Raw genomic sequence first — 26202 nt, forward strand, 5'->3', positions numbered from 1 at the left:
GGCTCAGCGTCTTTCCTGGGAGAGGACTGAACAGCTGGGCTGGAGGCAGGCTGCCTCGCCTGGCGCCGGCTGCCATGAGGCCCCAGGTGGGTGGACCTGAGGGCCTCAAGCCAGTCAGGACGTCAATACTGCTTAACTAAGAGATCAGCTAGATGTCTTCAGTGTGAAAAGTTCTCATTTTGGAGTATCCTACTACAATTCCCCATCCCTATCCCCAGCTCGACAAGAAAACTCCAAAAACAAACATGCCCTAGTCCGGTCATTGAAGGCAAGGAGCGTTTGCGCGCGTGTGTATTTGGCTGAAGAAATACACTGTGCCTGGCTGCGGGGCGAAGTCAAGGGAAACCGGGGCAAACACGCCAGCGTCCCTCGCAAGGGTGGCGTTGCATCTGTGTTCTTTTGTCTTTAGACTCTTTTGGTTGCTACCATGTCAGCCGGATATTGCAGAGTCCTAAGAACCCCCAGCTCGTGTTCCAGTGGGTGGTGGTGTGAGTCAAAAGGCAGATAGCGGTCTGTGTGGGTAGGTTTCCTGGAGACCTCCATGCCCAAGTCAGCCCCTTCCTTGCCTTGTAAGACGCCGTCCAAAAGGGGGCATTTGCTATTCAGTGCCTCTTCCCGTGTACACTTGATGTATTTGTCCACTGACTTTATGGGTTCACTAAAAGCTTGTGGGGTGCTGATGCTCTAATCTTGACCCAAGTAGAATCCACATGCCTTTACAAACGGCTTGGTCTTTTCCCCATGGAACAATTCAAGGCTCAAGGGTCAGCAATGAATGCACTTGGTCAGGCTTTAGTTCTTTTTGGCTGTCAAGAGACTTACCTCCTTTCAGATGTTTCCCACAATCTCAACAGCCTCTGCCAAGTGTATGCAAGTGAAAAGGCCGATGGCATCATGGGACGTGATTGTTTCTTCCGGCTCCAACTTCAGTCTACATTCCTTGTTGACACATTCTTTAGCATTCTTCCAAATGGTGCATTATCTTGCCAGTTGAGGGTGTTAGAATGGTAGGCAGATACTTAGAAACGATGTGTGTGACAGAGTTGATTCTTTGGGAATCAGTGGTTGAAATGCCTGAACCTTGTTGCTTGATACTGCTGTACCCCGCGAGCGAGTTAAAGCAGGAGGCCGGAGCCTGTTGGGATGCCGAGGAATATTTCCACAGTCGTCACTAAGGCAAGACATCTAAGGAGCTTTTGATAAGGACCTGGGGCCCTGTGGTATTTTGTCAAGGGCGCAAAGAAGGAGATTGCGTTGGCCGGGAATCGAACCCGGGTCAACTGCTTGGAAGGCAGCTATGCTCACCACTATACCACCAACGCAAGGCTGTGCGCCAGGCATCCTGCTACCTCTATACAATTAAGGCCACACATGACATTGACTCACGGACCCCCTCCAGCGCAAGGTCCATTCGCTGCCGTACCAAGTGACCACTAGGAAGATCAGCTAGAAATACTTCCCCATTCGTGGAGAGAAAGGAAGCCAAGCCAGTAGATACGGTAAAGGTGTGATTGTGCAGTGCGCATGAAGGAACTGGAGATACAAGTTTTGCAAAGGCCTTTCACTCGGGCAAAAGGGACACGGAATGTGTCCCACGCCCAACGTGGGGCTCGAACCCACGACCCTGAGATTAAGAGTCTCATGCTCTACCGACTGAGCTAGCCGGGCTACAGCACTATTGCTCTTCAAGGCCTCTCACAGCCACCTGAGTCCATAGACTTTTTGATAGCTTTCGACATAATTCCTTTGGCTAAACTCAATGCGCTTCCAAGTACTACTCTGTTCACTTGCTGTCAGGGCGCTACATCACCATTTTTGCTGTGACTTTGGAGGATCACAACAAAATGCGCTGGCTGATTCCAAACCCTTTTCTCTCTGTGCAAAACATCAAGCCGTAGCCTCCCACATAACATCTGCCAAGTCATTCATTTGCCCTTTCCGGCCGAGGCGGCATCAAGCAATACCTCAACCGAGAAGGTCAAATGCAAAGTGTACGGCGCTGGCTTAGCATGCAAGGTGTCACGTGCTCTTCCCAGTTCCCTTCGATAGCTCAGCTGGTAGAGCGGAGGACTGTAGAGACAAAGCAGCAATCCTTAGGTCGCTGGTTCAATTCCGGCTCGAAGGCAGAGCTTTTTACCCCGCGTCTCTGCCTTTTAGAAAGAAGGCAATCTCTTATCACTACAAATGTGCAATTGGGAAGCTTTTTAGGCACCTTCAGTTCATCTTTCATGTCTCCTTTGGGCCAGCTCAAGCACACTTGTCGTGTGGTCTCTGTGGCGCAATCGGTTAGCGCGTTCGGCTGTTAACCGAAAGGTTGGTGGTTCAAGCCCACCCAGGGACGCTCGTGCTTTCTCTTTACCTTAGCAGGGCCCGCTGCCAAGTCTCACCCTAACCTAAGAAGACAAATAGCGTCCTTTGGCTTGTCTCACACGGCTGACGATTAACCATTCACTCGAGACATTCCTTGAAAACGGACTAGAATAATGTCGCAATCAATTGCTCTTCTTCTGGAATGTTTAAGATCTTTCATAGGTTAGTCAAGCCACTTCTTCGCTTCCGCTGAGTCTCAGGAACAAACCCCAGCATTTCTATTCACACCTGAACACCAGGGGATGTGTGAGAATTGTGGAAGCACCTTTTTTCACCTTACATGATCCCATTGTTGGTGTCAGGAAGCCTGCATAGCTAAAAGTGCCTAGATTGACATGGCCAAAGGCCTCAATTGTTGTCAAATGGCCTGGATAGAGGTGTTAAAAACGTGGAATACAGATAGTGTCAATGTTTAAGCGTGTGCCCCGGGGCTATGCTGGGCTTGAAGTACACAGGGATGCAATGTTTCTTAAAGATCCTTCTGAGTTTTTCCGACGCTCCAGTTACATACGGGATGACTAGATTTCTCCTAGTGTTCTGCTTCTCCCCAGTTTGTTTCCCTGACCTTGCGGAGGTTTTAACCAAGACCCAGTCTGGGTAGCCACAAGCTTTCAAAGCCCTCCTGAGATGTCACGGTAGCACTCTCCTAGTCATGCGCTAGGATTTGTATAGTTGGTCTCTGCTTACCAGAGAGGCTGTCGGGTAAATTCAGTGTGGTATTCTGCTTAACAGAGTGCTGCCATGGATTAGTCAGGTCTGCTCATGATTCTCTGATGTTGTTTGAGTTTGTCTGAGTTATTCCCGCCTTCAGGAAGCTGTGAGAGCTTTCCAGAACATGGGTAGGGGCTAGGCAAATGAACAGCGTGAATACGGATACCGCCCTGGCCAGTTGCAAGGGAGGGCAGTCCTGTGGCATGCTGGGAGTGGCATTTATGTTCTGCGAGCACATGGGCTCAGCGTCTTTCCTGGGAGAGGACTGAACAGCTGGGCTGGAGGCAGGCTGCCTCGCCTGGCGCCGGCTGCCATGAGGCCCCAGGTGGGTGGACCTGAGGGCCTCAAGCCAGTCAGGACGTCAATACTGCTTAACTAAGAGATCAGCTAGATGTCTTCAGTGTGAAAAGTTCTCATTTTGGAGTATCCTACTACAATTCCCCATCCCTATCCCCAGCTCGACAAGAAAACTCCAAAAACAAACATCCCCTAGTCCGGTCATTGAAGGCAAGGAGCGTTTGCGCGCGTGTGTATTTGGCTGAAGAAATACACTGTGCCTGGCTGCGGGGCGAAGTCAAGGGAAACCGGGGCAAACACGCCAGCGTCCCTCGCAAGGGTGGCGTTGCATCTGTGTTCTTTTGTCTTTAGACTCTTTTGGTTGCTACCATGTCAGCCGGATATTGCAGAGTCCTAAGAACCCCCAGCTCGTGTTCCAGTGGGTGGTGGTGTGAGTCAAAAGGCAGATAGCGGTCTGTGTGGGTAGGTTTCCTGGAGACCTCCATGCCCAAGTCAGCCCCTTCCTTGCCTTGTAAGACGCCGTCCAAAAGGGGGCATTTGCTATTCAGTGCCTCTTCCCGTGTACACTTGATGTATTTGTCCACTGACTTTATGAGTTCACTAAAAGCTTGTGGGGTGCTGATGCTCTAATCTTGACCCAAGTAGAATCCACATGCCTTTACAAACGGCTTGGTCTTTTCCCCATGGAACAATTCAAGGCTCAAGGGTCAGCAATGAATGCACTTGGTCAGGCTTTAGTTCTTTTTGGCTGTCAAGAGACTTACCTCCTTTCAGATGTTTCCCACAATTTCAACAGCCTTTGCCAAGTGTATACAAGTGAAAAGGCCGATGGCATCATGGGACGTGATTGTTTCTTCCGGCTCCAACTTCAGTCTACATTCCTTGTTGACACATTCTTTAGCATTCTTCCAAATGGTGCATTATCTTGCCAGTTGAGGGTGTTAGAATGGTAGGCAGATACTTAGAAACGCTGTGTGTGACAGAGTTGATTCTTTGGGAATCAGTGGTTGAAATGCCTGAACCTTGTTGCTTGATACTGCTGTACCCCGCGAGCGAGTTAAAGCAGGAGGCCGGAGCCTGTTGGGATGCCGAGGAATATTTCCACAGTCGTCACTAAGGCAAGACATCTAAGGAGCTTTTGATAAGGACCTGGGGCCCTGTGGTATTTTGTCAAGGGCGCAAAGAAGGAGATTGCGTTGGCCGGGAATCGAACCCGGGTCAACTGCTTGGAAGGCAGCTATGCTCACCACTATACCACCAACGCAAGGCTGTGCGCCAGGCATCCTGCTACCTCTATACAATTAAGGCCACACATGACATTGACTCACGGACCCCCTCCAGCGCAAGGTCCATTCGCTGCCGTACCAAGTGACCACTAGGAAGATCAGCTAGAAATATTTCCCCATTCGTGGAGAGAAAGGAAGCCAAGCCAGTAGATACGGTAAAGGTGTGATTGTGCAGTGCGCATGAAGGAACTGGAGATACAAGTTTTGCAAAGGCCTTTCACTCGGGCAAAAGGGACACGGAATGTGTCCCACGCCCAACGTGGGGCTCGAACCCACGACCCTGAGATTAAGAGTCTCATGCTCTACCGACTGAGCTAGCCGGGCTACAGCACAATTGCTCTTCAAGGCCTCTCACAGCCACCTGAGTCCATAGACTTTTTGATAGCTTTCGACATAATTCCTTTGGCTAAACTCAATGCGCTTCCAAGTACTACTCTGTTCACTTGCTGTCAGGGCGCTACATCACCATTTTTGCTGTGACTTTGGAGGATCACAACAAAATGCGCTGGCTGATTCCAAACCCTTTTCTCTCTGTGCAAAACATCAAGCCGTAGCCTCCCACATAACATCTGCCAAGTCATTCATTTGCCCTTTCCGGCCGAGGCGGCATCAAGCAATACCTCAACCGAGAAGGTCAAATGCAAAGTGTACGGCGCTGGCTTAGCATGCAAGGTGTCACGTGCTCTTCCCAGTTCCCTTCGATAGCTCAGCTGGTAGAGCGGAGGACTGTAGAGACAAAGCAGCAATCCTTAGGTCGCTGGTTCAATTCCGGCTCGAAGGAAGAGCTTTTTACCCCGCGTCTCTGCCTTTTAGAAAGAAGGCAATCTCTTATCACTACAAATGTGCAATTGGGAAGCTTTTTAGGCACCTTCAGTTCATCTTTCATGTCTCCTTTGGGCCAGCTCAAGCACACTTGTCGTGTGGTCTCTGTGGCGCAATCGGTTAGCGCGTTCGGCTGTTAACCGAAAGGTTGGTGGTTCAAGCCCACCCAGGGACGCTCGTGCTTTCTCTTTACCTTAGCAGGGCCCGCTGCCAAGTCTCACCCTAACCTAAGAAGACAAATAGCGTCCTTTGGCTTGTCTCACACGGCTGACGATTAACCATTCACTCGAGACATTCCTTGAAAACGGACTAGAATAATGTCGCAATCAATTGCTCTTCTTCTGGAATGTTCAAGATCTTTCATAGGTTAGTCAAGCCACTTCTTCGCTTCCGCTGAGTCTCAGGAACAAACCCCAGCATTTCTATTCACACCTGAACACCAGGGGATGTGTGAGAATTGTGGAAGCACCTTTTTTCACCTTACATGATCCCATTGTTGGTGTCAGGAAGCCTGCATAGCTAAAAGTGCCTAGATTGACATGGCCAAAGGCCTCAATTGTTGTCAAATGGCCTGGATAGAGGTGTTAAAAACGTGGAATACAGATAGTGTCAATGTTTAAGCGTGTGCCCCGGGGCTATGCTGGGCTTGAAGTACACAGGGATGCAATGTTTCTTAAAGATCCTTCTGAGTTTTTCCGACGCTCCAGTTACATACGGGATGACTAGATTTCTCCTAGTGTTCTGCTTCTCCCCAGTTTGTTTCCCTGACCTTGCGGAGGTTTTAACCAAGACCCAGTCTGGGTAGCCACAAGCTTTCAAAGCCCTCCTGAGATGTCACGGTAGCACTCTCCTAGTCATGCGCTAGGATTTGTATAGTTGGTCTCTGCTTACCAGAGAGGCTGTCGGGTAAATTCAGTGTGGTATTCTGCTTAACAGAGTGCTGCCATGGATTAGTCAGGTCTGCTCATGATTCTCTGATGTTGTTTGAGTTTGTCTGAGTTATTCCCGCCTTCAGGAAGCTGTGAGAGCTTTCCAGAACATGGGTAGGGGCTAGGCAAATGAACAGCGTGAATACGGATACCGCCCTGGCCAGTTGCAAGGGAGGGCAGTCCTGTGGCATGCTGGGAGTGGCATTTATGTTCTGCGAGCACATGGGCTCAGCGTCTTTCCTGGGAGAGGACTGAACAGCTGGGCTGGAGGCAGGCTGCCTCGCCTGGCGCCGGCTGCCATGAGGCCCCAGGTGGGTGGACCTGAGGGCCTCAAGCCAGTCAGGACGTCAATACTGCTTAACTAAGAGATCAGCTAGATGTCTTCAGTGTGAAAAGTTCTCATTTTGGAGTATCCTACTACAATTCCCCATCCCTATCCCCAGCTCGACAAGAAAACTCCAAAAACAAACATCCCCTAGTCCGGTCTTTGAAGGCAAGGAGCGTTTGCGCGCGTGTGTATTTGGCTGAAGAAATACACTGTGCCTGGCTGCGGGGCGAAGTCAAGGGAAACCGGGGCAAACACGCCAGCGTCCCTCGCAAGGGTGGCGTTGCATCTGTGTTCTTTTGTCTTTAGACTCTTTTGGTTGCTACCATGTCAGCCGGATATTGCAGAGTCCTAAGAACCCCCAGCTCGTGTTCCAGTGGGTGGTGGTGTGAGTCAAAAGGCAGATAGCGGTCTGTGTGGGTAGGTTTCCTGGAGACCTCCATGCCCAAGTCAGCCCCTTCCTTGCCTTGTAAGACGCCGTCCAAAAGGGGGCATTTGCTATTCAGTGCCTCTTCCCGTGTACACTTGATGTATTTGTCCACTGACTTTATGAGTTCACTAAAAGCTTGTGGGGTGCTGATGCTCTAATCTTGACCCAAGTAGAATCCACATGCCTTTACAAACGGCTTGGTCTTTTCCCCATGGAACAATTCAAGGCTCAAGGGTCAGCAATGAATGCACTTGGTCAGGCTTTAGTTCTTTTTGGCTGTCAAGAGACTTACCTCCTTTCAGATGTTTCCCACAATTTCAACAGCCTTTGCCAAGTGTATACAAGTGAAAAGGCCGATGGCATCATGGGACGTGATTGTTTCTTCCGGCTCCAACTTCAGTCTACATTCCTTGTTGACACATTCTTTAGCATTCTTCCAAATGGTGCATTATCTTGCCAGTTGAGGGTGTTAGAATGGTAGGCAGATACTTAGAAACGCTGTGTGTGACAGAGTTGATTCTTTGGGAATCAGTGGTTGAAATGCCTGAACCTTGTTGCTTGATACTGCTGTACCCCGCGAGCGAGTTAAAGCAGGAGGCCGGAGCCTGTTGGGATGCCGAGGAATATTTCCACAGTCGTCACTAAGGCAAGACATCTAAGGAGCTTTTGATAAGGACCTGGGGCCCTGTGGTATTTTGTCAAGGGCGCAAAGAAGGAGATTGCGTTGGCCGGGAATCGAACCCGGGTCAACTGCTTGGAAGGCAGCTATGCTCACCACTATACCACCAACGCAAGGCTGTGCGCCAGGCATCCTGCTACCTCTATACAATTAAGGCCACACATGACATTGACTCACGGACCCCCTCCAGCGCAAGGTCCATTCGCTGCCGTACCAAGTGACCACTAGGAAGATCAGCTAGAAATATTTCCCCATTCGTGGAGAGAAAGGAAGCCAAGCCAGTAGATACGGTAAAGGTGTGATTGTGCAGTGCGCATGAAGGAACTGGAGATACAAGTTTTGCAAAGGCCTTTCACTCGGGCAAAAGGGACACGGAATGTGTCCCACGCCCAACGTGGGGCTCGAACCCACGACCCTGAGATTAAGAGTCTCATGCTCTACCGACTGAGCTAGCCGGGCTACAGCACTTTTGCACTTCAAGGCCTCTCACAGCCACCTGAGTCCGCAGACTTTTTGATAGCTTTCGACATAATTCCTTTGGCTAAACTCAATGTGCTTCCAAGTACTACTCTGTTCACTTGCTGTCAGGGCGCTACATCACCATTTTTGCTGTGACTTTGGAGGATCACAACAAAATGCGCTGGCTGATTCCAAACCCTATTCTCTCTGTGCAAAACATCAAGCCGTAGCCTCCCACATAACATCTGCCAAGTCATTCATTTGCCCTTTCCGGCCGAGGCGGCATCAAGCAATACCTCAACCGAGAAGGTCAAATGCAAAGTGTACGGCGCTGGCTTAGCATGCAAGGTGTCACGTGCTCTTCCCAGTTCCCTTCGATAGCTCAGCTGGTAGAGCGGAGGACTGTAGAGACAAAGCAGCAATCCTTAGGTCGCTGGTTCAATTCCGGCTCGAAGGAAGAGCTTTTTACCCCGCGTCTCTGCCTTTTAGAAAGAAGGCAATCTCTTATCACTACAAATGTGCAATTGGGAAGCTTTTTAGGCACCGTCAGTTCATCTTTCATGTCTCCTTTGGGTCAGCTCAAGCACGCTTGTCGTGTGGTCTCTGTGGCGCAATCGGTTAGCGCGTTCGGCTGTTAACCGAAAGGTTGGTGGTTCAAGCCCACCCAGGGACGCTCGTGCTTTCTCTTTACCTTAGCAGGGCCCGCTGCCAAGTCTCACCCTAACCTAAGAAGACAAATAGCGTCCTTTGGCTTGTCTCACACGGCTGACGATTAACCATTCACTCGAGACATTCCTTGAAAACGGACTAGAATAATGTCGCAATCAATTGCTCTTCTTCTGGAATGTTCAAGATCTTTCATAGGTTAGTCAAGCCACTTCTTCGCTTCCGCTGAGTCTCAGGAACAAACCCCAGCATTTCTATTCACACCTGAACACCAGGGGATGTGTGAGAATTGTGGAAGCACCTTTTTTCACCTTACATGATCCCATTGTTGGTGTCAGGAAGCCTGCATAGCTAAAAGTGCCTAGATTGACATGGCCAAAGGCCTCAATTGTTGTCAAATGGCCTGGATAGAGGTGTTAAAAACGTGGAATACAGATAGTGTCAATGTTTAAGCGTGTGCCCCGGGGCTATGCTGGGCTTGAAGTACACAGGGATGCAATGTTTCTTAAAGATCCTTCTGAGTTTTTCCGACGCTCCAGTTACATACGGGATGACTAGATTTCTCCTAGTGTTCTGCTTCTCCCCAGTTTGTTTCCCTGACCTTGCGGAGGTTTTAACCAAGACCCAGTCTGGGTAGCCACAAGCTTTCAAAGCCCTCCTGAGATGTCACGGTAGCACTCTCCTAGTCATGCGCTAGGATTTGTATAGTTGGTCTCTGCTTACCAGAGAGGCTGTCGGGTAAATTCAGTGTGGTATTCTGCTTAACAGAGTGCTGCCATGGATTAGTCAGGTCTGCTCATGATTCTCTGATGTTGTTTGAGTTTGTCTGAGTTATTCCCGCCTTCAGGAAGCTGTGAGAGCTTTCCAGAACATGGGTAGGGGCTAGGCAAATGAACAGCGTGAATACGGATACCGCCCTGGCCAGTTGCAAGGGAGGGCAGTCCTGTGGCATGCTGGGAGTGGCATTTATGTTCTGCGAGCACATGGGCTCAGCGTCTTTCCTGGGAGAGGACTGAACAGCTGGGCTGGAGGCAGGCTGCCTCGCCTGGCGCCGGCTGCCATGAGGCCCCAGGTGGGTGGACCTGAGGGCCTCAAGCCAGTCAGGACGTCAATACTGCTTAACTAAGAGATCAGCTAGATGTCTTCAGTGTGAAAAGTTCTCATTTTGGAGTATCCTACTACAATTCCCCATCCCTATCCCCAGCTCGACAAGAAAACTCCAAAAACAAACATCCCCTAGTCCGGTCATTGAAGGCAAGGAGCGTTTGCGCGCGTGTGTATTTGGCTGAAGAAATACACTGTGCCTGGCTGCGGGGCGAAGTCAAGGGAAACCGGGGCAAACACGCCAGCGTCCCTCGCAAGGGTGGCGTTGCATCTGTGTTCTTTTGTCTTTAGACTCTTTTGGTTGCTACCATGTCAGCCGGATATTGCAGAGTCCTAAGAACCCCCAGCTCGTGTTCCAGTGGGTGGTGGTGTGAGTCAAAAGGCAGATAGCGGTCTGTGTGGGTAGGTTTCCTGGAGACCTCCATGCCCAAGTCAGCCCCTTCCTTGCCTTGTAAGACGCCGTCCAAAAGGGGGCATTTGCTATTCAGTGCCTCTTCCCGTGTACACTTGATGTATTTGTCCACTGACTTTATGGGTTCACTAAAAGCTTGTGGGGTGCTGATGCTCTAATCTTGACCCAAGTAGAATCCACATGCCTTTACAAACGGCTTGGTCTTTTCCCCATGGAACAATTCAAGGCTCAAGGGTCAGCAATGAATGCACTTGGTCAGGCTTTAGTTCTTTTTGGCTGTCAAGAGACTTACCTCCTTTCAGATGTTTCCCACAATCTCAACAGCCTCTGCCAAGTGTATGCAAGTGAAAAGGCCGATGGCATCATGGGACGTGATTGTTTCTTCCGGCTCCAACTTCAGTCTACATTCCTTGTTGACACATTCTTTAGCATTCTTCCAAATGGTGCATTATCTTGCCAGTTGAGGGTGTTAGAATGGTAGGCAGATACTTTTGAAACGCTGTGTGTGACAGAGTTGATTCTTTGGGAATCAGTGGTTGAAATGCCTGAACCTTGTTGCTTGATACTGCTGTACCCCGCGAGCGAGTTAAAGCAGGAGGCCGGAGCCTGTTGGGATGCCGAGGAATATTTCCACAGTCGTCACTAAGGCAAGACATCTAAGGAGCTTTTGATAAGGACCTGGGGCCCTGTGGTATTTTGTCAAGGGCGCAAAGAAGGAGATTGCGTTGGCCGGGAATTGAACCCGGGTCAACTGCTTGGAAGGCAGCTATGCTCACCACTATACCACCAACGCAAGGCTGTGCGCCAGGCATCCTGCTACCTCTATACAATTAAGGCCACACATGACATTGACTCACGGACCCCCTCCAGCGCAAGGTCCATTCGCTGCCGTACCAAGTGACCACTAGGAAGATCAGCTAGAAATATTTCCCCATTCGTGGAGAGAAAGGAAGCCAAGCCAGTAGATACGGTAAAGGTGTGATTGTGCAGTGCGCATGAAGGAACTGGAGATACAAGTTTTGCAAAGGCCTTTCACTCGGGCAAAAGGGACACGGAATGCGTCCCACGCCCAACGTGGGGCTCGAACCCACGACCCTGAGATTAAGAGTCTCATGCTCTACCGACTGAGCTAGCCGGGCTACAGCACTTTTGCACTTCAAGGCCTCTCACAGCCACCTGAGTCCGCAGACTTTTTGATAGCTTTCGACATAATTCCTTTGGCTAAACTCAATGCGCTTCCAAGTACTACTCTGTTCACTTGCTGTCAGGGCGCTACATCACCATTTTTGCTGTGACTTTGGAGGATCACAACAAAATGCGCTGGCTGATTCCAAACCCTTTTCTCTCTGTGCAAAACATCAAGCCGTAGCCTCCCACATAACATCTGCCAAGTCATTCATTTGCCCTTTCCGGCCGAGGCGGCATCAAGCAATACCTCAACCGAGAAGGTCAAATGCAAAGTGTACGGCGCTGGCTTAGCATGCAAGGTGTCACGTGCTTTTCCCAGTTCCCTTCGATAGCTCAGCTGGTAGAGCGGAGGACTGTAGAGACAAAGCAGCAATCCTTAGGTCGCTGGTTCAATTCCGGCTCGAAGGCAGAGCTTTTTACCCCGCGTCTCTGCCTTTTAGAAAGAAGGCAATCTCTTATCACTACAAATGTGCAATTGGGAAGCTTTTTAGGCACCTTCAGTTCATCTTTCATGTCTCCTTTGGGCCAGCTCAAGCACGCTTGTCGTGTGGTCTCTGTGGCGCAATCGGTTAGCGCGTTCGGCTGTTAACCGAAAGGTTGGTGGTTCAAGCCCACCCAGGGACGCTCGTGCTTTCTCTTTACCTTAGTAGGGCCCGCTGCCAAGTCTCACCCTAACCTAAGAAGACAAATAGCGTCCTTTGGCTTGTCTCACACGGCTGACGATTAACCATTCACTCGAGACATTCCTTGAAAACGGACTAGAATAATGTCGCAATCAATTGCTCTTCTTCTGGAATGTTCAAGATCTTTCATAGTTTAGTCAAGCCACTTCTTCGCTTCCGCTGAGTCTCAGGAACAAACCCCAGCATTTCTATTCACACCTGAACACCAGGGGATGTGTGAGAATTGTGGAAGCACCTTTTTTCACCTTACATGATCCCATTGTTGGTGTCAGGAAGCCTGCATAGCTAAAAGTGCCTAGATTGACATGGCCAAAGGCCTCAATTGTTGTCAAATGGCCTGGATAGAGGTGTTAAAAACGTGGAATACAGATAGTGTCAATGTTTAAGCGTGTGCCCCGGGGCTATGCTGGGCTTGAAGTACACAGGGATGCAATGTTTCTTAAAGATCCTTCTGAGTTTTTCCGACGCTCCAGTTACATACGGGATGACTAGATTTCTCCTAGTGTTCTGCTTCTCCCCAGTTTGTTTCCCTGACCTTGCGGAGGTTTTAACCAAGACCCAGTCTGGGTAGCCACAAGCTTTCAAAGCCCTCCTGAGATGTCACGGTAGCACTCTCCTAGTCATGCGCTAGGATTTGTATAGTTGGTCTCTGCTTACCAGAGAGGCTGTCGGGTAAATTCAGTGTGGTATTCTGCTTAACAGAGTGCTGCCATGGATTAGTCAGGTCTGCTCATGATTCTCTGATGTTGTTTGAGTTTGTCTGAGTTATTCCCGCCTTCAGGAAGCTGTGAGAGCTTTCCAGAACATGGGTAGGGGCTAGGCAAATGAACAGCGTGAATACGGATACCGCCCTGGCCAGTTGCAAGGGAGGGCAGTCCTGTGGCATGCTGGGAGTGGCATTTATGTTCTGCGAGCACATGGGCTCAGCGTCTTTCCTGGGAGAGGACTGAACAGCTGGGCTGGAGGCAGGCTGCCTCGCCTGGCGCCGGCTGCCATGAGGCCCCAGGTGGGTGGACCTGAGGGCCTCAAGCCAGTCAGGACGTCAATACTGCTTAACTAAGAGATCAGCTAGATGTCTTCAGTGTGAAAAGTTCTCATTTTGGAGTATCCTACTACAATTCCCCATCCCTATCCCCAGCTCGACAAGAAAACTCCAAAAACAAACATCCCCTAGTCCGGTCATTGAAGGCAAGGAGCGTTTGCGCGCGTGTGTATTTGGCTGAAGAAATACACTGTGCCTGGCTGCGGGGCGAAGTCAAGGGAAACCGGGGCAAACACGCCAGCGTCCCTCGCAAGGGTGGCGTTGCATCTGTGTTCTTTTGTCTTTAGACTCTTTTGGTTGCTACCATGTCAGCCGGATATTGCAGAGTCCTAAGAACCAGCTCGTGTTCCAGTGGGTGGTGGTGTGAGTCAAAAGGCAGATAGCGGTCTGTGTGGGTAGGTTTCCTGGAGACCTCCATGCCCAAGTCAGCCCCTTCCTTGCCTTGTAAGACGCCGTCCAAAAGGGGGCATTTGCTATTCAGTGCCTCTTCCCGTGTACACTTGATATATTTGTCCACTGACTTTATGGGTTCACTAAAAGCTTGTGGGGTGCTGATGCTCTAATCTTGACCCAAGTAGAATCCACATGCCTTTACAAACGGCTTGGTCTTTTCCCCATGGAACAATTCAAGGCTCAAGGGTCAGCAATGAATGCACTTGGTCAGGCTTTAGTTCTTTTTGGCTGTCAAGAGACTTACCTCCTTTCAGATGTTTCCCACAATCTCAACAGCCTCTGCCAAGTGTATACAAGTGAAAAGGCCGATGGCATCATGGGACGTGATTGTTTCTTCCGGCTCCAACTTCAGTCTACATTCCTTGTTGACACATTCTTTAGCATTCTTCCAAATGGTGCATTATCTTGCCAGTTGAGGGTGTTAGAATGGTAGGCAGATACTTTTGAAACGCTGTGTGTGACAGAGTTGATTCTTTGGGAATCAGTGGTTGAAATGCCTGAACCTTGTTGCTTGATACTGCTGTACCCCGCGAGCGAGTTAAAGCAGGAGGCCGGAGCCTGTTGGGATGCCGAGGAATATTTCCACAGTCGTCACTAAGGCAAGACATCTAAGGAGCTTTTGATAAGGACCTGGGGCCCTGTGGTATTTTGTCAAGGGCGCAAAGAAGGAGATTGCGTTGGCCGGGAATCGAACCCGGGTCAACTGCTTGGAAGGCAGCTATGCTCACCACTATACCACCAACGCAAGGCTGTGCGCCAGGCATCCTGCTACCTCTATACAATTAAGGCCACACATGACATTGACTCACGGACCCCCTCCAGCGCAAGGTCCATTCGCTGCCGTACCAAGTGACCACTAGGAAGATCAGCTAGAAATATTTCCCCATTCGTGGAGAGAAAGGAAGCCAAGCCAGTAGATACGGTAAAGGTGTGATTGTGCAGTGCGCATGAAGGAACTGGAGATACAAGTTTTGCAAAGGCCTTTCACTCGGGCAAAAGGGACACGGAATGTGTCCCACGCCCAACGTGGGGCTCGAACCCACGACCCTGAGATTAAGAGTCTCATGCTCTACCGACTGAGCTAGCCGGGCTACAGCACTTTTGCTCTTCAAGGCCTCTCACAGCCACCTGAGTCCGCAGACTTTTTGATAGCTTTCGACATAATTCCTTTGGCTAAACTCAATGCGCTTCCAAGTACTACTCTGTTCACTTGCTGTCAGGGCGCTACATCACCATTTTTGCTGTGACTTTGGAGGATCACAACAAAATGCGCTGGCTGATTCCAAACCCTTTTCTCTCTGTGCAAAACATCAAGCCGTAGCCTCCCACATAACATCTGCCAAGTCATTCATTTGCCCTTTCCGGCCGAGGCGGCATCAAGCAATACCTCAACCGAGAAGGTCAAATGCAAAGTGTACGGCGCTGGCTTAGCATGCAAGGTGTCACATGCTCTTCCCAGTTCCCTTCGATAGCTCAGCTGGTAGAGCGGAGGACTGTAGAGACAAAGCAGCAATCCTTAGGTCGCTGGTTCAATTCCGGCTCGAAGGAAGAGCTTTTTACCCCGCGTCTCTACTTTTAGAAAGAAGGCAATCTCTTATCTCTACAAATGTGCAATTGGGAAGCTTTTTAGGCACCTTCAGTTCATCTTTCATGTCTCCTTTGGGCCAGCTCAAGCGCGCTTGTCGTGTGGTCTCTGTGGCGCAATCGGTTAGCGCGTTCGGCTGTTAACCGAAAGGTTGGTGGTTCAAGCCCACCCAGGGACTTTCTCTTTACCTTAGCAGGGCCCGCTGCCAAGTCTCACCCTAACCTAAGAAGACAAATAGCGTCCTTTGGCTTGTCTCACACGGCTGACGATTAACCATTCACTCGAGACATTCCTTGAAAACGGACTAGAATAATGTCGCAATCAATTGCTCTTCTTCTGGAATGTTCAAGATCTTTCATAGTTTAGTCAAGCCACTTCTACGCTTCCGCTGAGTCTCAGGAACAAACCCCAGCATTTCTATTCACACCTGAACACCAGGGGATGTGTGAGAATTGTGGAAGCACCTTTTTTCACCTTACATGATCCCATTGTTGGTGTCAGGAAGCCTGCATAGCTAAAAGTGCCTAGATTGACATGGCCAAAGGCCTCAATTGTTGTCAAATGGCCTGGATAGAGGTGTTAAAAACGTGGAATACAGATAGTGTCAATGTTTAAGCGTGTGCCCCGGGGCTATGCTGGGCTTGAAGTACACAGGGATGCAATGTTTCTTAAAGATCCTTCTGAGTTTTTCCGACGCTCCAGTTACATACGGGATGACTAGATTTCTCCTAGTGTTCTGCTTCTCCCCAGTTTGTTTCCCTGACCTTGCGGAGGTTTTAACCAAGACCCAGTCTGGGTAGCCACAAGCTTTCAAAGCCCTCCTGAGATGTCACGGTAGCACTCTCCTAGTCATGCGCTAGGATTTGTATAGTTGGTCTCTGCTTACCAGAGAGGCTGTCGGGTAAATTCAGTGTGGTATTCTGCTTAACAGAGTGCTGCCATGGATTAGTCAGGTCTGCTCATGATTCTCTGATGTTGTTTGAGTTTGTCTGAGTTATTCCCGCCTTCAGGAAGCTGTGAGAGCTTTCCAGAACATGGGTAGGGGCTAGGCAAATGAACAGCGTGAATACGGATACCGCCCTGGCCAGTTGCAAGGGAGGGCAGTCCTGTGGCATGCTGGGAGTGGCATTTATGTTCTGCGAGCACATGGGCTCAGCGTCTTTCCTGGGAGAGGACTGAACAGCTGGGCTGGAGGCAGGCTGCCTCGCCTGGCGCCGGCTGCCATGAGGCCCCAGGTGGGTGGACCTGAGGGCCTCAAGCCAGTCAGGACGTCAATACTGCTTAACTAAGAGATCAGCTAGATGTCTTCAGTGTGAAAAGTTCTCATTTTGGAGTATCCTACTACAATTCCCCATCCCTATCCCCAGCTCGACAAGAAAACTCCAAAAACAAACATCCCCTAGTCCGGTCATTGAAGGCAAGGAGCGTTTGCGCGCGTGTGTATTTGGCTGAAGAAATACACTGTGCCTGGCTGCGGGGCGAAGTCAAGGGAAACCGGGGCAAACACGCCAGCGTCCCTCGCAAGGGTGGCGTTGCATCTGTGTTCTTTTGTCTTTAGACTCTTTTGGTTGCTACCATGTCAGCCGGATATTGCAGAGTCCTAAGAACCAGCTCGTGTTCCAGTGGGTGGTGGTGTGAGTCAAAAGGCAGATAGCGGTCTGTGTGGGTAGGTTTCCTGGAGACCTCCATGCCCAAGTCAGCCCCTTCCTTGCCTTGTAAGACGCCGTCCAAAAGGGGGCATTTGCTATTCAGTGCCTCTTCCCGTGTACACTTGATATATTTGTCCACTGACTTTATGGGTTCACTAAAAGCTTGTGGGGTGCTGATGCTCTAATCTTGACCCAAGTAGAATCCACATGCCTTTACAAACGGCTTGGTCTTTTCCCCATGGAACAATTCAAGGCTCAAGGGTCAGCAATGAATGCACTTGGTCAGGCTTTAGTTCTTTTTGGCTGTCAAGAGACTTACCTCCTTTCAGATGTTTCCCACAATCTCAACAGCCTCTGCCAAGTGTATACAAGTGAAAAGGCCGATGGCATCATGGGACGTGATTGTTTCTTCCGGCTCCAACTTCAGTCTACATTCCTTGTTGACACATTCTTTAGCATTCTTCCAAATGGTGCATTATCTTGCCAGTTGAGGGTGTTAGAATGGTAGGCAGATACTTTTGAAACGCTGTGTGTGACAGAGTTGATTCTTTGGGAATCAGTGGTTGAAATGCCTGAACCTTGTTGCTTGATACTGCTGTACCCCGCGAGCGAGTTAAAGCAGGAGGCCGGAGCCTGTTGGGATGCCGAGGAATATTTCCACAGTCGTCACTAAGGCAAGACATCTAAGGAGCTTTTGATAAGGACCTGGGGCCCTGTGGTATTTTGTCAAGGGCGCAAAGAAGGAGATTGCGTTGGCCGGGAATCGAACCCGGGTCAACTGCTTGGAAGGCAGCTATGCTCACCACTATACCACCAACGCAAGGCTGTGCGCCAGGCATCCTGCTACCTCTATACAATTAAGGCCACACATGACATTGACTCACGGACCCCCTCCAGCGCAAGGTCCATTCGCTGCCGTACCAAGTGACCACTAGGAAGATCAGCTAGAAATATTTCCCCATTCGTGGAGAGAAAGGAAGCCAAGCCAGTAGATACGGTAAAGGTGTGATTGTGCAGTGCGCATGAAGGAACTGGAGATACAAGTTTTGCAAAGGCCTTTCACTCGGGCAAAAGGGACACGGAATGTGTCCCACGCCCAACGTGGGGCTCGAACCCACGACCCTGAGATTAAGAGTCTCATGCTCTACCGACTGAGCTAGCCGGGCTACAGCACTTTTGCTCTTCAAGGCCTCTCACAGCCACCTGAGTCCGCAGACTTTTTGATAGCTTTCGACATAATTCCTTTGGCTAAACTCAATGCGCTTCCAAGTACTACTCTGTTCACTTGCTGTCAGGGCGCTACATCACCATTTTTGCTGTGACTTTGGAGGATCACAACAAAATGCGCTGGCTGATTCCAAACCCTTTTCTCTCTGTGCAAAACATCAAGCCGTAGCCTCCCACATAACATCTGCCAAGTCATTCATTTGCCCTTTCCGGCCGAGGCGGCATCAAGCAATACCTCAACCGAGAAGGTCAAATGCAAAGTGTACGGCGCTGGCTTAGCATGCAAGGTGTCACGTGCTCTTTCCAGTTCCCTTCGATAGCTCAGCTGGTAGAGCGGAGGACTGTAGAGACAAAGCAGCAATCCTTAGGTCGCTGGTTCAATTCCGGCTCGAAGGAAGAGCTTTTTACCCCGCGTCTCTACTTTTAGAAAGAAGGCAATCTCTTATCTCTACAAATGTGCAATTGGGAAGCTTTTTAGGCACCTTCAGTTCATCTTTCATGTCTCCTTTGGGCCAGCTCAAGCGCGCTTGTCGTGTGGTCTCTGTGGCGCAATCGGTTAGCGCGTTCGGCTGTTAACCGAAAGGTTGGTGGTTCAAGCCCACCCAGGGACTTTCTCTTTACCTTAGCAGGGCCCGCTGCCAAGTCTCACCCTAACCTAAGAAGACAAATAGCGTCCTTTGGCTTGTCTCACACGGCTGACGATTAACCATTCACTCGAGACATTCCTTGAAAACGGACTAGAATAATGTCGCAATCAATTGCTCTTCTTCTGGAATGTTCAAGATCTTTCATAGTTTAGTCAAGCCACTTCTTCGCTTCCGCTGAGTCTCAGGAACAAACCCCAGCATTTCTATTCACACCTGAACACCAGGGGATGTGTGAGAATTGTGGAAGCACCTTTTTTCACCTTACATGATCCCATTGTTGGTGTCAGGAAGCCTGCATAGCTAAAAGTGCCTAGATTGACATGGCCAAAGGCCTCAATTGTTGTCAAATGGCCTGGATAGAGGTGTTAAAAAGGTGGAATACAGATAGTGTCAATGTTTAAGCGTGTGCCCCGGGGCTATGCTGGGCTTGAAGTACACAGGGATGCAATGTTTCTTAAAGATCCTTCTGAGTTTTTCCGACGCTCCAGTTACATACGGGATGACTAGATTTCTCCTAGTGTTCTGCTTCTCCCCAGTTTGTTTCCCTGACCTTGCGGAGGTTTTAACCAAGACCCAGTCTGGGTAGCCACAAGCTTTCAAAGCCCTCCTGAGATGTCACGGTAGCACTCTCCTAGTCATGCGCTAGGATTTGTATAGTTGGTCTCTGCTTACCAGAGAGGCTGTCGGGTAAATTCAGTGTGGTATTCTGCTTAACAGAGTGCTGCCATGGATTAGTCAGGTCTGCTCATGATTCTCTGATGTTGTTTGAGTTTGTCTGAGTTATTCCCGCCTTCAGGAAGCTGTGAGAGCTTTCCAGAACATGGGTAGGGGCTAGGCAAATGAACAGCGTGAATACGGATACCGCCCTGGCCAGTTGCAAGGGAGGGCAGTCCTGTGGCATGCTGGGAGTGGCATTTATGTTCTGCGAGCACATGGGCTCAGCGTCTTTCCTGGGAGAGGACTGAACAGCTGGGCTGGAGGCAGGCTGCCTCGCCTGGCGCCGGCTGCCATGAGGCCCCAGGTGGGTGGACCTGAGGGCCTCAAGCCAGTCAGGACGTCAATACTGCTTAACTAAGAGATCAGCTAGATGTCTTCAGTGTGAAAAGTTCTCATTTTGGAGTATCCTACTACAATTCCCCATCCCTATCCCCAGCTCGACAAGAAAACTCCAAAAACAAACATCCCCTAGTCCGGTCATTGAAGGCAAGGAGCGTTTGCGCGCGTGTGTATTTGGCTGAAGAAATACACTGTGCCTGGCTGCGGGGCGAAGTCAAGGGAAACCGGGGCAAACACGCCAGCGTCCCTCGCAAGGGTGGCGTTGCATCTGTGTTCTTTTGTCTTTAGACTCTTTTGGTTGCTACCATGTCAGCCGGATATTGCAGAGTCCTAAGAACCAGCTCGTGTTCCAGTGGGTGGTGGTGTGAGTCAAAAGGCAGATAGCGGTCTGTGTGGGTAGGTTTCCTGGAGACCTCCATGCCCAAGTCAGCCCCTTCCTTGCCTTGTAAGACGCCGTCCAAAAGGGGGCATTTGCTATTCAGTGCCTCTTCCCGTGTACACTTGATATATTTGTCCACTGACTTTATGGGTTCACTAAAAGCTTGTGGGGTGCTGATGCTCTAATCTTGACCCAAGTAGAATCCACATGCCTTTACAAACGGCTTGGTCTTTTCCCCATGGAACAATTCAAGGCTCAAGGGTCAGCAATGAATGCACTTGGTCAGGCTTTAGTTCTTTTTGGCTGTCAAGAGACTTACCTCCTTTCAGATGTTTCCCACAATCTCAACAGCCTCTGCCAAGTGTATACAAGTGAAAAGGCCGATGGCATCATGGGACGTGATTGTTTCTTCCGGCTCCAACTTCAGTCTACATTCCTTGTTGACACATTCTTTAGCATTCTTCCAAATGGTGCATTATCTTGCCAGTTGAGGGTGTTAGAATGGTAGGCAGATACTTTTGAAACGCTGTGTGTGACAGAGTTGATTCTTTGGGAATCAGTGGTTGAAATGCCTGAACCTTGTTGCTTGATACTGCTGTACCCCGCGAGCGAGTTAAAGCAGGAGGCCGGAGCCTGTTGGGATGCCGAGGAATATTTCCACAGTCGTCACTAAGGCAAGACATCTAAGGAGCTTTTGATAAGGACCTGGGGCCCTGTGGTATTTTGTCAAGGGCGCAAAGAAGGAGATTGCGTTGGCCGGGAATCGAACCCGGGTCAACTGCTTGGAAGGCAGCTATGCTCACCACTATACCACCAACGCAAGGCTGTGCGCCAGGCATCCTGCTACCTCTATACAATTAAGGCCACACATGACATTGACTCACGGACCCCCTCCAGCGCAAGGTCCATTCGCTGCCGTACCAAGTGACCACTAGGAAGATCAGCTAGAAATATTTCCCCATTCGTGGAGAGAAAGGAAGCCAAGCCAGTAGATACGGTAAAGGTGTGATTGTGCAGTGCGCATGAAGGAACTGGAGATACAAGTTTTGCAAAGGCCTTTCACTCGGGCAAAAGAGACACGGAATGTGTCCCACGCCCAACGTGGGGCTCGAACCCACGACCCTGAGATTAAGAGTCTCATGCTCTACCGACTGAGCTAGCCGGGCTACAGCACTTTTGCTCTTCAAGGCCTCTCACAGCCATCTGAGTGCGCAGACTTTTTGATAGCTTTCGACATAATTCCTTTGGCTAAACTCAATGCGCTTCCAAGTACTACTCTGTTCACTTGCTGTCAGGGCGCTACATCACCATTTTTGCTGTGACTTTGGAGGATCACAACAAAATGCGCTGGCTGATTCCAAACCCTTTTCTCTCTGTGCAAAACATCAAGCCGTAGCCTCCCACATAACATCTGCCAAGTCATTCATTTGCCCTTTCCGGCCGAGGCGGCATCAAGCAATACCTCAACCGAGAAGGTCAAATGCAAAGTGTACGGCGCTGGCTTAGCATGCAAGGTGTCACGTGCTCTTCCCAGTTCCCTTCGATAGCTCAGCTGGTAGAGCGGAGGACTGTAGAGACAAAGCAGCAATCCTTAGGTCGCTGGTTCAATTCCGGCTCGAAGGAAGAGCTTTTTACCCCGCGTCTCTACTTTTAGAAAGAAGGCAATCTCTTATCTCTACAAATGTGCAATTGGGAAGCTTTTTAGGCACCTTCAGTTCATCTTTCATGTCTCCTTTGGGCCAGCTCAAGCGCGCTTGTCGTGTGGTCTCTGTGGCGCAATCGGTTAGCGCGTTCGGCTGTTAACCGAAAGGTTGGTGGTTCAAGCCCACCCAGGGACTTTCTCTTTACCTTAGCAGGGCCCGCTGCCAAGTCTCACCCTAACCTAAGAAGACAAATAGCGTCCTTTGGCTTGTCTCACACGGCTGACGATTAACCATTCACTCGAGACATTCCTTGAAAACGGACTAGAATAATGTCGCAATCAATTGCTCTTCTTCTGGAATGTTCAAGATCTTTCATAGTTTAGTCAAGCCACTTCTTCGCTTCCGCTGAGTCTCAGGAACAAACCCCAGCATTTCTATTCACACCTGAACACCAGGGGATGTGTGAGAATTGTGGAAGCACCTTTTTTCACCTTACATGATCCCATTGTTGGTGTCAGGAAGCCTGCATAGCTAAAAGTGCCTAGATTGACATGGCCAAAGGCCTCAATTGTTGTCAAATGGCCTGGATAGAGGTGTTAAAAAGGTGGAATACAGATAGTGTCAATGTTTAAGCGTGTGCCCCGGGGCTATGCTGGGCTTGAAGTACACAGGGATGCAATGTTTCTTAAAGATCCTTCTGAGTTTTTCCGACGCTCCAGTTACATACGGGATGACTAGATTTCTCCTAGTGTTCTGCTTCTCCCCAGTTTGTTTCCCTGACCTTGCGGAGGTTTTAACCAAGACCCAGTCTGGGTAGCCACAAGCTTTCAAAGCCCTCCTGAGATGTCACGGTAGCACTCTCCTAGTCATGCGCTAGGATTTGTATAGTTGGTCTCTGCTTACCAGAGAGGCTGTCGGGTAAATTCAGTGTGGTATTCTGCTTAACAGAGTGCTGCCATGGATTAGTCAGGTCTGCTCATGATTCTCTGATGTTGTTTGAGTTTGTCTGAGTTATTCCCGCCTTCAGGAAGCTGTGAGAGCTTTCCAGAACATGGGTAGGGGCTAGGCAAATGAACAGCGTGAATACGGATACCGCCCTGGCCAGTTGCAAGGGAGGGCAGTCCTGTGGCATGCTGGGAGTGGCATTTATGTTCTGCGAGCACATGGGCTCAGCGTCTTTCCTGGGAGAGGACTGAACAGCTGGGCTGGAGGCAGGCTGCCTCGCCTGGCGCCGGCTGCCATGAGGCCCCAGGTGGGTGGACCTGAGGGCCTCAAGCCAGTCAGGACGTCAATACTGCTTAACTAAGAGATCAGCTAGATGTCTTCAGTGTGAAAAGTTCTCATTTTGGAGTATCCTACTACAATTCCCCATCCCTATCCCCAGCTCGACAAGAAAACTCCAAAAACAAACATCCCCTAGTCCGGTCATTGAAGGCAAGGAGCGTTTGCGCGCGTGTGTATTTGGCTGAAGAAATACACTGTGCCTGGCTGCGGGGCGAAGTCAAGGGAAACCGGGGCAAACACGCCAGCGTCCCTCGCAAGGGTGGCGTTGCATCTGTGTTCTTTTGTCTTTAGACTCTTTTGGTTGCTACCATGTCAGCCGGATATTGCAGAGTCCTAAGAACCAGCTCGTGTTCCAGTGGGTGGTGGTGTGAGTCAAAAGGCAGATAGCGGTCTGTGTGGGTAGGTTTCCTGGAGACCTCCATGCCCAAGTCAGCCCCTTCCTTGCCTTGTAAGACGCCGTCCAAAAGGGGGCATTTGCTATTCAGTGCCTCTTCCCGTGTACACTTGATATATTTGTCCACTGACTTTATGGGTTCACTAAAAGCTTGTGGGGTGCTGATGCTCTAATCTTGACCCAAGTAGAATCCACATGCCTTTACAAACGGCTTGGTCTTTTCCCCATGGAACAATTCAAGGCTCAAGGGTCAGCAATGAATGCACTTGGTCAGGCTTTAGTTCTTTTTGGCTGTCAAGAGACTTACCTCCTTTCAGATGTTTCCCACAATCTCAACAGCCTCTGCCAAGTGTATACAAGTGAAAAGGCCGATGGCATCATGGGACGTGATTGTTTCTTCCGGCTCCAACTTCAGTCTACATTCCTTGTTGACACATTCTTTAGCATTCTTCCAAATGGTGCATTATCTTGCCAGTTGAGGGTGTTAGAATGGTAGGCAGATACTTTTGAAACGCTGTGTGTGACAGAGTTGATTCTTTGGGAATCAGTGGTTGAAATGCCTGAACCTTGTTGCTTGATACTGCTGTACCCCGCGAGCGAGTTAAAGCAGGAGGCCGGAGCCTGTTGGGATGCCGAGGAATATTTCCACAGTCGTCACTAAGGCAAGACATCTAAGGAGCTTTTGATAAGGACCTGGGGCCCTGTGGTATTTTGTCAAGGGCGCAAAGAAGGAGATTGCGTTGGCCGGGAATCGAACCCGGGTCAACTGCTTGGAAGGCAGCTATGCTCACCACTATACCACCAACGCAAGGCTGTGTGCCAGGCATCCTGCTACCTCTATACAATTAAGGCCACACATGACATTGACTCACGGACCCCCTCCAGCGCAAGGTCCATTCGCTGCCGTACCAAGTGACCACTAGGAAGATCAGCTAGAAATATTTCCCCATTCGTGGAGAGAAAGGAAGCCAAGCCAGTAGATACGGTAAAGGTGTGATTGTGCAGTGCGCATGAAGGAACTATACAAGTTTTGCAAAGGCCTTTCACTCGGGCAAAAGGGACACGGAATGTGTCCCACGCCCAACGTGGGGCTCGAACCCACGACCCTGAGATTAAGAGTCTCATGCTCTACCGACTGAGCTAGCCGGGCTACAGCACTTTTGCTCTTCAAGGCCTCTCACAGCCACCTGAGTCCGCAGACTTTTTGATAGCTTTCGACATAATTCCTTTGGCTAAACTCAATGCGCTTCCAAGTACTACTCTGTTCACTTGCTGTCAGGGCGCTACATCACCATTTTTGCTGTGACTTTGGAGGATCACAACAAAATGCGCTGGCTGATTCCAAACCCTTTTCTCTCTGTGCAAAACATCAAGCCGTAGCCTCCCACATAACATCTGCCAAGTCATTCATTTGCCCTTTCCGGCCGAGGCGGCATCAAGCAATACCTCAACCGAGAAGGTCAAATGCAAAGTGTACGGCGCTGGCTTAGCATGCAAGGTGTCACGTGCTCTTCCCAGTTCCCTTCGATAGCTCAGCTGGTAGAGCGGAGGACTGTAGAGACAAAGCAGCAATCCTTAGGTCGCTGGTTCAATTCCGGCTCGAAGGAAGAGCTTTTTACCCCGCGTCTCTGCCTTTTAGAAAGAAGGCAATCTCTTATCACTACAAATGTGCAATTGGGAAGCTTTTTAGGCACCTTCAGTTCATCTTTTATGTCTCCTTTGGGCCAGCTCAAGCACACTTGTCGTGTGGTCTCTGTGGCGCAATCGGTTAGCGCGTTCGGCTGTTAACCGAAAGGTTGGTGGTTCAAGCCCACCCAGGGACTTTCTCTTTACCTTAGCAGGGCCCGCTGCCAAGTCTCACCCTAACCTAAGAAGACAAATAGCGTCCTTTGGCTTGTCTCACACGGCTGACGATTAACCATTCACTCGAGACATTCCTTGAAAACGGACTAGAATAATGTCGCAATCAATTGCTCTTCTTCTGGAATGTTCAAGATCTTTCATAGTTTAGTCAAGCCACTTCTTCGCTTCCGCTGAGTCTCAGGAACAAACCCCAGCATTTCTATTCACACCTGAACACCAGGGGATGTGTGAGAATTGTGGAAGCACCTTTTTTCACCTTACATGATCCCATTGTTGGTGTCAGGAAGCCTGCATAGCTAAAAGTGCCTAGATTGACATGGCCAAAGGCCTCAATTGTTGTCAAATGGCCTGGATAGAGGTGTTAAAAACGTGGAATACAGATAGTGTCAATGTTTAAGCGTGTGCCCCGGGGCTATGCTGGGCTTGAAGTACACAGGGATGCAATGTTTCTTAAAGATCCTTCTGAGTTTTTCCGACGCTCCAGTTACATACGGGATGACTAGATTTCTCCTAGTGTTCTGCTTCTCCCCAGTTTGTTTCCCTGACCTTGCGGAGGTTTTAACCAAGACCCAGTCTGGGTAGCCACAAGCTTTCAAAGCCCTCCTGAGATGTCACGGTA

General features: G+C 49.8%; 31 non-coding genes across 31 annotated transcripts; 16 read left to right on the forward strand and 15 right to left on the reverse strand.

The window, feature by feature from the left end:
* Positions 1-1250: 1250 nt before the first annotated feature.
* TRNAG-UCC (transfer RNA glycine (anticodon UCC)) lies at positions 1251-1322 on the reverse strand. Its single transcript has one exon. It is a non-coding gene; the product is annotated as a tRNA-Gly (tRNA).
* Positions 1323-1595: 273 nt separating this feature from the next.
* TRNAK-CUU (transfer RNA lysine (anticodon CUU)) lies at positions 1596-1668 on the reverse strand. Its single transcript has one exon. It is a non-coding gene; the product is annotated as a tRNA-Lys (tRNA).
* A 371-nt stretch (positions 1669-2039) lies between these two features.
* TRNAY-GUA (transfer RNA tyrosine (anticodon GUA)) lies at positions 2040-2125 on the forward strand. Its single transcript is given in 2 exon segments — positions 2040-2076; positions 2090-2125. It is a non-coding gene; the product is annotated as a tRNA-Tyr (tRNA).
* Positions 2126-2267: 142 nt separating this feature from the next.
* TRNAN-GUU (transfer RNA asparagine (anticodon GUU)) lies at positions 2268-2341 on the forward strand. Its single transcript has one exon. It is a non-coding gene; the product is annotated as a tRNA-Asn (tRNA).
* Positions 2342-4570: 2229 nt separating this feature from the next.
* TRNAG-UCC (transfer RNA glycine (anticodon UCC)) lies at positions 4571-4642 on the reverse strand. The gene has a single exon. It is a non-coding gene; the product is annotated as a tRNA-Gly (tRNA).
* Positions 4643-4915: 273 nt separating this feature from the next.
* On the reverse strand, positions 4916-4988 carry TRNAK-CUU (transfer RNA lysine (anticodon CUU)). Its single transcript has one exon. It is a non-coding gene; the product is annotated as a tRNA-Lys (tRNA).
* Positions 4989-5359: 371 nt separating this feature from the next.
* On the forward strand, positions 5360-5445 carry TRNAY-GUA (transfer RNA tyrosine (anticodon GUA)). The gene is given in 2 exon segments: positions 5360-5396; positions 5410-5445. It is a non-coding gene; the product is annotated as a tRNA-Tyr (tRNA).
* A 142-nt stretch (positions 5446-5587) lies between these two features.
* Positions 5588-5661, forward strand: TRNAN-GUU (transfer RNA asparagine (anticodon GUU)). The gene has a single exon. It is a non-coding gene; the product is annotated as a tRNA-Asn (tRNA).
* Positions 5662-7890: 2229 nt separating this feature from the next.
* TRNAG-UCC (transfer RNA glycine (anticodon UCC)) lies at positions 7891-7962 on the reverse strand. The gene has a single exon. It is a non-coding gene; the product is annotated as a tRNA-Gly (tRNA).
* A 273-nt stretch (positions 7963-8235) lies between these two features.
* On the reverse strand, positions 8236-8308 carry TRNAK-CUU (transfer RNA lysine (anticodon CUU)). Its single transcript has one exon. It is a non-coding gene; the product is annotated as a tRNA-Lys (tRNA).
* A 371-nt stretch (positions 8309-8679) lies between these two features.
* TRNAY-GUA (transfer RNA tyrosine (anticodon GUA)) lies at positions 8680-8765 on the forward strand. Its single transcript is given in 2 exon segments — positions 8680-8716; positions 8730-8765. It is a non-coding gene; the product is annotated as a tRNA-Tyr (tRNA).
* A 142-nt stretch (positions 8766-8907) lies between these two features.
* TRNAN-GUU (transfer RNA asparagine (anticodon GUU)) lies at positions 8908-8981 on the forward strand. The gene has a single exon. It is a non-coding gene; the product is annotated as a tRNA-Asn (tRNA).
* A 2575-nt stretch (positions 8982-11556) lies between these two features.
* Positions 11557-11629, reverse strand: TRNAK-CUU (transfer RNA lysine (anticodon CUU)). Its single transcript has one exon. It is a non-coding gene; the product is annotated as a tRNA-Lys (tRNA).
* Positions 11630-12000: 371 nt separating this feature from the next.
* TRNAY-GUA (transfer RNA tyrosine (anticodon GUA)) lies at positions 12001-12086 on the forward strand. Its single transcript is given in 2 exon segments — positions 12001-12037; positions 12051-12086. It is a non-coding gene; the product is annotated as a tRNA-Tyr (tRNA).
* A 142-nt stretch (positions 12087-12228) lies between these two features.
* Positions 12229-12302, forward strand: TRNAN-GUU (transfer RNA asparagine (anticodon GUU)). The gene has a single exon. It is a non-coding gene; the product is annotated as a tRNA-Asn (tRNA).
* A 2227-nt stretch (positions 12303-14529) lies between these two features.
* TRNAG-UCC (transfer RNA glycine (anticodon UCC)) lies at positions 14530-14601 on the reverse strand. Its single transcript has one exon. It is a non-coding gene; the product is annotated as a tRNA-Gly (tRNA).
* Positions 14602-14874: 273 nt separating this feature from the next.
* TRNAK-CUU (transfer RNA lysine (anticodon CUU)) lies at positions 14875-14947 on the reverse strand. The gene has a single exon. It is a non-coding gene; the product is annotated as a tRNA-Lys (tRNA).
* A 371-nt stretch (positions 14948-15318) lies between these two features.
* Positions 15319-15404, forward strand: TRNAY-GUA (transfer RNA tyrosine (anticodon GUA)). Its single transcript is given in 2 exon segments — positions 15319-15355; positions 15369-15404. It is a non-coding gene; the product is annotated as a tRNA-Tyr (tRNA).
* A 141-nt stretch (positions 15405-15545) lies between these two features.
* Positions 15546-15619, forward strand: TRNAN-GUU (transfer RNA asparagine (anticodon GUU)). The gene has a single exon. It is a non-coding gene; the product is annotated as a tRNA-Asn (tRNA).
* A 2219-nt stretch (positions 15620-17838) lies between these two features.
* Positions 17839-17910, reverse strand: TRNAG-UCC (transfer RNA glycine (anticodon UCC)). Its single transcript has one exon. It is a non-coding gene; the product is annotated as a tRNA-Gly (tRNA).
* A 273-nt stretch (positions 17911-18183) lies between these two features.
* TRNAK-CUU (transfer RNA lysine (anticodon CUU)) lies at positions 18184-18256 on the reverse strand. Its single transcript has one exon. It is a non-coding gene; the product is annotated as a tRNA-Lys (tRNA).
* A 371-nt stretch (positions 18257-18627) lies between these two features.
* Positions 18628-18713, forward strand: TRNAY-GUA (transfer RNA tyrosine (anticodon GUA)). Its single transcript is given in 2 exon segments — positions 18628-18664; positions 18678-18713. It is a non-coding gene; the product is annotated as a tRNA-Tyr (tRNA).
* Positions 18714-18854: 141 nt separating this feature from the next.
* Positions 18855-18928, forward strand: TRNAN-GUU (transfer RNA asparagine (anticodon GUU)). The gene has a single exon. It is a non-coding gene; the product is annotated as a tRNA-Asn (tRNA).
* Positions 18929-21147: 2219 nt separating this feature from the next.
* TRNAG-UCC (transfer RNA glycine (anticodon UCC)) lies at positions 21148-21219 on the reverse strand. The gene has a single exon. It is a non-coding gene; the product is annotated as a tRNA-Gly (tRNA).
* A 273-nt stretch (positions 21220-21492) lies between these two features.
* TRNAK-CUU (transfer RNA lysine (anticodon CUU)) lies at positions 21493-21565 on the reverse strand. The gene has a single exon. It is a non-coding gene; the product is annotated as a tRNA-Lys (tRNA).
* A 371-nt stretch (positions 21566-21936) lies between these two features.
* On the forward strand, positions 21937-22022 carry TRNAY-GUA (transfer RNA tyrosine (anticodon GUA)). The gene is given in 2 exon segments: positions 21937-21973; positions 21987-22022. It is a non-coding gene; the product is annotated as a tRNA-Tyr (tRNA).
* A 141-nt stretch (positions 22023-22163) lies between these two features.
* On the forward strand, positions 22164-22237 carry TRNAN-GUU (transfer RNA asparagine (anticodon GUU)). The gene has a single exon. It is a non-coding gene; the product is annotated as a tRNA-Asn (tRNA).
* Positions 22238-24456: 2219 nt separating this feature from the next.
* Positions 24457-24528, reverse strand: TRNAG-UCC (transfer RNA glycine (anticodon UCC)). Its single transcript has one exon. It is a non-coding gene; the product is annotated as a tRNA-Gly (tRNA).
* Positions 24529-24797: 269 nt separating this feature from the next.
* On the reverse strand, positions 24798-24870 carry TRNAK-CUU (transfer RNA lysine (anticodon CUU)). Its single transcript has one exon. It is a non-coding gene; the product is annotated as a tRNA-Lys (tRNA).
* A 371-nt stretch (positions 24871-25241) lies between these two features.
* On the forward strand, positions 25242-25327 carry TRNAY-GUA (transfer RNA tyrosine (anticodon GUA)). The gene is given in 2 exon segments: positions 25242-25278; positions 25292-25327. It is a non-coding gene; the product is annotated as a tRNA-Tyr (tRNA).
* A 142-nt stretch (positions 25328-25469) lies between these two features.
* Positions 25470-25543, forward strand: TRNAN-GUU (transfer RNA asparagine (anticodon GUU)). The gene has a single exon. It is a non-coding gene; the product is annotated as a tRNA-Asn (tRNA).
* Positions 25544-26202: the final 659 nt, after the last annotated feature.

This window comes from Staurois parvus, unplaced genomic scaffold (assembly GCF_062004578.1).
Source record: "Staurois parvus isolate SC_StPar_1 unplaced genomic scaffold, SC_StPar_1.0 ptg002181l, whole genome shotgun sequence".
Lineage (NCBI taxonomy): Eukaryota > Metazoa > Chordata > Amphibia > Anura > Ranidae > Staurois > Staurois parvus.